This window comes from Rutidosis leptorrhynchoides, chromosome 6, assembly GCF_046630445.1.
Source record: "Rutidosis leptorrhynchoides isolate AG116_Rl617_1_P2 chromosome 6, CSIRO_AGI_Rlap_v1, whole genome shotgun sequence".
In the NCBI taxonomy this organism is placed as follows: domain Eukaryota; kingdom Viridiplantae; phylum Streptophyta; class Magnoliopsida; order Asterales; family Asteraceae; genus Rutidosis; species Rutidosis leptorrhynchoides.
Genome location: NC_092338.1, coordinates 22388604 through 22397873, shown reverse-complemented (window position 1 = coordinate 22397873; position 9270 = coordinate 22388604).

The following is a 9270-nucleotide window of genomic DNA, read 5'->3' as shown; positions in this document are numbered from 1 at the left end:
CAACTAATAATAATATTATTATCAAAAATATTATTATTATTATTATCATTAAAATTTATTATAATTATTATTATTAATAGTATTATTATTATGTTAGTAGTATTAATAATAATCAGTAAATTCATTCATGACCACTTGTTCAAATCGGTCACATGTTTCATTCTTACTATATTTAATTGGATTCCAATATCTAATACCAAGTACAAATCACGACTTTTATCACCATAACATCCAAAATCGGTTGAATGTCATGATCAACTTTTTATTTGTTTTAACTTGTCTCTAATGTCCATTGTGAAGCATCATTGAATCAACTTGTTTCAATCATTAACTTTGATTACTTTGCACCACACCTCCGGTTTAACCATCGGACCACAAAACACCTTCCTCATAAAAACCAAACCTCATTCTTGTTCGATCTCCTACGCCATATTTTCTTTCTTTCTTTTCTTCTTCTTTGTTGTTTTTCGTGAACCATCTCTACCACCGTTAACCTCATTTAACCCGTCACCAACGAGACCATTTTAAAACTCATACATCCATCACCAATCGTTGCTTTCTGTGTTATCTATCGAACACCATACATGTCTTTCATTCTTCTTCTTTGAGTTCTTTCTTTGTGAATCACACAAACCAAAACCAACACCATGGAGTACTTCTATCTCTAAACAAACCCCATAATAGCCAACGAAAAATCATGTATTGCTGCTACTAATTGGCCTTCGATTTTTGCTCCTGCTCGAAGGTATATCTATTCAATAATTAAACATTTAATAATCATCTTTTACCTCAACCAAAACCACTCGTGCATGCTGCACTTTATTTGGTTATGATTTAAACACTAGCTCATATCAATTTGGTTGGAACTATATATAAAGTTTGCCCCACCATTTATGATGAGATCCACTACTATAGCTACTTGTCGATTTTTTTTTTTAAAAAGTATTATAATTGATGACACATAATAATACTTGTGGGACATCATACCTATTATAGAACTTCTTTACAGCACAATATTCTTTTACGCATGATGTGTTGTGGTTGGAAATTGATTACCGAACCACATGGGTCCAAGGGAATAACTTGCGGTTATCATATTTTTTTTTACACTGATTAATTAAAGTGATGATGGGAGATGAATATATTAGAGTTAGTATAAAGTGATAGCACTAGAGGGAGGCTATCTTTACACGTTTGATTATATTTAAAAAAATAAAAGAAACCGTAAACTTTGTAAATGTTAAATGAGCTGCTTCTTGAATCCAAACAAACACAATGGGCCGTAATTACTTGCTGTGGGTTGCTGCTCGAGGAGTCTGTTTCTACGGTTCCTTTGGATCCACAAGCTTAAACCACACCCTTTTCATAATACTTGATAATTATGATGATGATACGTTTAATGATAAGGATTAAGAAGATGATATAGGTTATGATTTTATGGTGAATGATGTTAAGAATGATGATAAATTTAGGATGAAAATGATGAACTGTTGGTAATGGATAAATGATTAGAGACACGAATTGTAACCAAAACATACTGACGCTTCATTGGTTTAGTGGATGCTTGGTAGGCGAGTGGTCTTGAGTTCGAGTCTAAGCTCCTACGTTTTAGTATTTTTTTTTTCCTAATAACTATACAAGTTGGGCCGTAAACCAATACTAAATTCCAGATGGGCTGAGTCTTCTTCTATTATTGGGCTACGAAGTCAGTTGGGCCGTTATATTAGTTATGCCAATATCAAATTTCTGTTAGATGATATACAGATTAGAAACAAAGATGAAAAGGGATGATGAAAAGATTAAATGGGTTTTGAATTTAAAAGAAGAAAAAGGAAACAGCAAATTTCGGTTTAAGTATAATCGGTATCTGGTTATAATTAGAAAAGCAAGGATAGATGGATGGTGGAGTGTGTTGGGTTTAGGTGAGAGGTCCTGGGTTCGAGCCCGTGTTGAGACATTATTTTAAAAGCCTATTCTTTTGAGGTAGCATTTTATTATTATTATTATTATTATTATTATTATTATTATTATTATTATTATTATTATTATTATTATTATTATTATTATTATTATTATTATTATTATTATTATTATTATTATTATTATTACTCATTATTATCATTATTATTATGGTAATTAAGACTAATACGACACGAGTTATATATATCTATATTAAAATGATGTAATTAAATATATATAAACTTATTCGATTACAATTATGTGTATTAATAACTTTAAAGGTATTAATCATTTTAAATATATATACAGATTAAAAATATATGTTATTATTATAAAAATAGTGTAACTAATAAATTTATATAGATATTGTTCAATTATAATTATGTATATTAATAAATATACAAATGATATAGGTTCGTGAATCTGAGGCCAACCCTGCATTGTTCAATATAGTTATATGTATTTTTACTACAAAATACATTAGGTGAGTTTCATTTGATTCCCTTTTACCCTTTACATTTTTGGGACTGAGAATACATGCGCTGCTTTTATAAATGCTTTACGAAATAGACACAAGTAATCGAAACTACATTCTATGGTTGGATTATCTAATCGAATATGCCATTTTTATTAAGTCTGGTAATCTAAGAATTAGGGAACAGACACCCTAATTGACGCGAACTCTAAAGATAGATCTATCGGGCCCAACAAGCCCCATCCAAAGTACCGGATGCTTTAGTACTTCGAAATTTATATCATGTCCGAAGGAGGATCCCGGAATGATGGGGATATTCTTATATGCATATTGTGAATGTCGGTTACCAGGTGTTCAATCCATATGAATGATTTTTGTCTCTATGCATGGGACGTATGTTTATGAGAAATGGAAATATGACATCTTGTGGTCTATTAAAATTATGAAATGATTATTTATGATAAACTAATGAACTCACCAACCTTTTGGTTGACACTTGAAAGCATGTTTATTCTCAGGTATGACAGAAATCTCCCACTGTGCATTTGCTCATTTTAGAGAAATTACTTGGAGTCATTCATGACATATTTCAAAAGACGTTGCATTCGAGTCGTTGCATTCTTCAAGATTTTATTAAGTCAATTATAGTTAGATATATTATGAAATGGTATGCATGCCGTCAACTTTCGATGTAACGAAAGATTGTCTTTTCAAAAACGAATGCAATGTTTGTAAAATGTATCATATAGAGGTCAAATACCTCGCGATGTAAACAACTGTTGTGAATCGTTTATAATCGATATGGACTTCATCCGGATGGATTAGGACGGGTCTCTACAGTTGGTATCAGAGCGGTGGTCTTAGCGAACCAGGTCTTGTATTAGTATGTCTAACTGATAGTCGTTAAGATGCATTAGTGAGTCTGGACTTCGACCGTGTCTTCATGTCAAAAGTTTTGCTTATCATTCGTGTCAAAAATTACCTGCTTATCATCCTTAGGGAATCATTTTCTTATCATTCTTAGTCTAGACACATCTTACTGCATTGATTGCATGAATAATGTATAGACAAAATTCATATCTTAGCGTATCTGTTATAGTTACCTTTGCCTGACAGCTTCCGTAGATTCCTCCGTAACTTATGGGATTTTAGTATTATATATGCATATGTAAATTATGTATTGCAGGGTATTAATCTACATCCTATAATCTATTTCTTATCGAAAATCATTCATCTGATCATACGAGATGAATCACTCAACCAGATCGAATTCCTCGGATTCCGACAGCTATTCCAATATGGAATTTCACCTAAGCTCTGAAAGCAGAGTCACCAGAATGAATCAACCAATCATCCATCCCCAATTCATCTGATGAGTTCGTTGTCAACTTAATCGATGGAGACGCGCAGACGGCGATCCCTTCCACTAACCGAATTCACCTCTTGATGAATAACCTGAAGCACTTATCGGCGAACCTGTTCGTAACACCATTTTCACCCTCATTTCCCGAATATCTCGCCACGACTATATCATAACTCAGATTCTAAACCTCATTCATCCGCTCGTCCGAACCGACAATCATCTCGGCGTAATAGCAGAAGTCAATGAGCTTTGCACTTGAGTAGTGGCTCTGGAGAATATGGTGCAAAATGTACCAGCTTCAACAACATCACCGGCACCAACAGTACCACCAGTAACAGCACCAGTACCATCAACAATCCATGCCTCAACATCTCATCCTATATCTCGAGCATAATCATCGTTCTACATGACGTTCTATATCATTTATCTTCGTTATATATGACGATTATGAAATCTCTAATGTTTTAAAGATTATATATTCTTGTTCTAACGGTAAATTAAATGAGTTTAATATCACATTGACTCATTAAATCCATGATTACATCTGAAGAAAATATATATGTATATATTTTCATAAAGATTGTAATTAAAAATTTTTTCGTACAAACTGTTAATGGTGAAAATATTTTAACGGGTAGGTAATACCCGAGAGATATTTAGATTTCACATTAATAAGTTACACTGTACAATCTTCGAATCTGAATCAACCGTCATTCACAATCTTACTTACATCCACCGATATACAAATCCGTTCACCACAAAATAACCATTTTCATTCAATTTCATATTTGGATTTTGATCTATCAGAATCCAACAAGTGGCATAATGAAGAAAACATTAGAAAAAATAAAATTTGTTAGAAACAAACAAGTTAACTATGAGAAATATTGTTAAGAATCCACGCTAACAAAATCCTAGCTAACTGTTCCTAGCTAACTGTTAATTTTGTATCGCAATTTATTTATCGCAATTTAATTATCGCAATTTACATTCTCGCAATTTTATTTATCGTCATTTAATTTCTGTTATTTACTTTACGCACTTTATTTATCATCATTTAATTTCTGTTATTTATTTTACGCACTTTAAATATCAGGACACGTTTACAAAGTTTTGACATATCATATCGACGCATATATATATATTATTTGGAATCACCATAGACACTATATATGCAGTAATGATCGAGTTCTCTATACAGGGTTGAGGTTGATTCTATAATAATATATATACTTTGAGTTGTGATCGAGTCTGAGACATGTACACGGGTCACGATATGTATTAATTCGAATATTATATATTAAACTATATATGAATTATTGGACTGCCGACTGTGGACTATCGACTGTGGACTAATAATATTGGACAATTAAAAAGAATTAAAATATTGATTATAACATATGAAACTAAACAATTCTTCAAGTTGCCACTTGATTTCGTCTTAAACCTCATTTGTATCTTCACGATTACATTCTGCGTTCAAACCTTTCATGATTCTTGAAAACACCTCAATCGATAGGATGAATCAACCGCACTTCATCTACGGAAGGAAAGATTTATGCATATAGTTATGCACCTGAGAAACTTTCGGCAACTGAGTAAAAGTTTAACACGTAGCCGCGTCAGATCCTTTGGCATTTATTAGCAAAAATAACTTTGCGATCCCTTTTCAAGGTAGTCAATTTTGTCACAGCTTCAGTAAGTCAACTTCGACTTTTCATTCGAAGTAGCCTTACTATAATCCTGATATATACGATTACCCTTTTGATACCGGAGAATTCTTTTATATTCCACCATATTACCAGCAGACATACAAGCAACCTCGTTACTTCTTGGCTTAAATCTCTCTGACAAATCATTATATTTATTCATTGAAACCATATCATATACTCATCCGTATCTTGTAACGAGAACTGCCATACCAATTACCGGGAATCAGCAATCAGTACTTTGAAAACTCACAGCATATCTACATCAACAGTTATATGTATGACATTTATCTATTAGAATTATGATCTCTCCTTCTGGAATTCTGAACATCACTCAGTCACAAATCAATACTCTGAATGTTGAAAAAGCTGAATGAAGCAGCAGAAACCATAGACAACTGTAAACGACCATAATCATCAAAAGTTTGATGATAAAGAATTGTATGTTGGAAAAGCTCAGAAAAGTTGGAACTGGAAAATGGATTGAGCTAACCACGAAGGAGACCAAGGATAAATACAAGGACCATACCCTATATTCAAAGAATCCAGGGAATTCTGGATCCGATGAAATCTTTAGAAAATATCCTGCTCCGAAGTCATGTTAAAATCTTACGGAAAATTTTTCCTCATCAACCTTCGAACTTAGAAATTCTAAAATATCATCATAAATATCTTTGATATTTCTGAGGATATTTTCATAAATATTCTTGTCCGAAATTTATCTACCTCTTCGTGTTTTCTGTATTCCATTATATTGGATACTTCTGTAAAATCTAAGTATAAATTATGAATGAATTATGGAGAAGTGTTGAGAATTAAAGCATGAGTTAGTATAATATAATGACGCCAGGCCAACGTGGTTATATTACAACAAGTCATGCTGAATTCCTAATGGACGTGATGATGGTTCACAGTAGATCATACCATCATCATGTGTCATATTACATAACTCTTTCATTCTACTTAACCTCCAAACATATCAAGAAAAATATATTCTTGATAGTTGGTATTTTAACCAATCAAATCGTGCTATTACAATTCTTCTGCTTAGTATATTATGATCATTCAAAATTTCATACATATGAATTCTGGACCATTATTCGCTTGACTTAAAGTCGGGAAGAGAAAACCAAAGTATGAAACTCCAAATATATGGGGAAATATAAAGCTCGATAACAACACATAAATTACAAGCCGTGTATATCAATGTTTATCGCAACATAAATACACGGGAGAATTAAAAATATTATAACCCAAAGGGCGAAGTAGAAGAAAACAGATTCCTCCAGTGGAAGTTGGAAAAGGAGAATGATTGTTGCGATAGTTAGGATAAGGACAAGGATCAGAACTGGATTAAGCATTTTTACAAGCTTTAGAAGTATGGATTAAAGAAGAAAGTATAGGGGGGTGAGAATAAGAAAACGGAAGAAGTAAATTTATAATGGAAATATCAGACAGAGTAATCGAGGCAGATCACCATATTTAATCATAGAGATCTTAATTTCTTTACTCGCCGAAGAATCAAATCTTTTAGATTTCGAAGATTTTCTTTAAATCCCTTGAATTCCAGAATTCAACCAAGACAACGTCAAAAGTTAAGACGCACCTTATTTTCTACATTCAACCATGACTACATCAAAAGTAAAGACAAATACCTATTAACTTATCTCAATCTTTTGTGATAGCTTCACTCGTACGCTTCGAGTAATCGAATCGTTTTATCTAAATTACTCAATGGTAATAAAACTCTGCTTATCAACTCATATTTGTCATGAAAACATTTTTTTTTATTGTTTGCCATGACCACCTCACTCAAATTTCGGGACAAAATTTCTTTAACGGGTAGGTACTGTGACGACCCAGAAATTTTTGACCAAATTTAAACTTGATTTGTATTTGATCTCGACACAATAAGCAAAACCTCTTAAATTGAATCTCAAAAACTTTTGAACTTTGCTCATGTAATTGTTTAAACCTTTGACTATTCCCGACGATTCATGAACCATTGTTTGAAGGAGAATGAGTGTGCATATATATATAAATATAATTGTATAATATTATTATTACTTTTAAAATTATTTATATTAATATCTATATCAGTATTATTAATATCATTAATCTAATACGAAAATAGAACACATGTAATTTGTTATATCTTTATATCACTTGTATTATTAAAAATTATTGTTATTATTAAGAATTATTAATTAATACTATTATTAGGAACTAATACTTCTTATTATTAATAACATTTTTATTATTATCATTATCATTATCATTAGTTATTATTAAACTTATTAAAAATTATTATTATAGTTATTATTAATAACATCATGTTATTATTATTATTACAACTAATAATAATATTATTATCAAAAATATTATTATTATTATTATCATTAAAATTTATTATAATTATTATTATTAATAGTATTATTATTATGTTAGTAGTCACATGTTTCATTCTTACTATATTTAATTGGATTCCAATATCTAATACCAAGTACAAATCACGACTTTTATCACCATAACATCCAAAATCGGTTGAATGTCATGATCAACTTTTTATTTGTTTTAACTTGTCTCTAATGTCCATTGTGAGGCATCATTGAATCAACTTGTTTCAATCATTAACTTTGATTACTTTGCACCACACCTCCGGTTTAACCATCGGACCACAAAACACCTTCCTCATAAAAACCAAACCTCATTCTTGTTCGATCTCCTACGCCATATTTTCTTTCTTTCTTTTCTTCTTCTTTGTTGTTTTTCGTGAACCATCTCTACCACCGTTAACCTCATTTAACCCGTCACCAACGAGACCATTTTAAAACTCATACATCCATCACCAATTGTTGCTTTCTGTTTTCTTTCTGTGTTATCTATCGAACACCATACATGTCTTTCATTCTTCTTCTTTGAGTTCTTTCTTTGTGAATCACACAAACCAAAACCAACACCATGGAGTACTTCTATCTCTAAACAAACCCCATAATAGCCAACAAAAAATCATGTATTGCTGCTACTAATTGGCCTTCAATTTCTGCTCCTGCTCGAAGGTATATCTATTCAATAATTAAACATTTAATAATCATCTTTTACCTCAACCAAAACCACTCGTGCATGCTTCACTTTATTTGGTTATGATTTAAACACTAGCTCATATCAATTTGGTTGGAACTATATATAAAGTTTGCCCCACCATTTATGATGAGATCCACTACTATAGCTACTTGTCGATTTTTTTTTTTTAAAAAGTATTATAATTGATGACACATAATAATACTTGTGGGACATCATACCTATTATAGAACTTCTTTACAGCACAATATTCTTTTACGCATGATGTGTTGTGGTTGGAAATTGATTACCGAACCACATGGGTCCAAGGGAATAACTTGCGGTTATCATATTTTTTTTATACTGATTAATTAAAGTGATGATGGGAGATGAATATATTAGAGTTAGTATAAAGTGATAGCACTAGAGGGAGGCTATCTTTACACGTTTGATTATATTTAAAAAAATAAAAGAAACCGTAAACTTTGTAAATGTTAAATGAGCTGCTTCTTGAATCCAAACAAACACAATGGGCCGTAATTACTTGCTGTGGGTTGCTGCTCGAGGAGTCTGTTTCTACGGTTCCTATGGATCCACAAGCTTAAACCACACCCTTTTCATAATACTTGATAATTATGATGATGATACGTTTAATGATAAGGATTAAGAAGATGATATAGGTTATGATTTTATGGTGAATGATG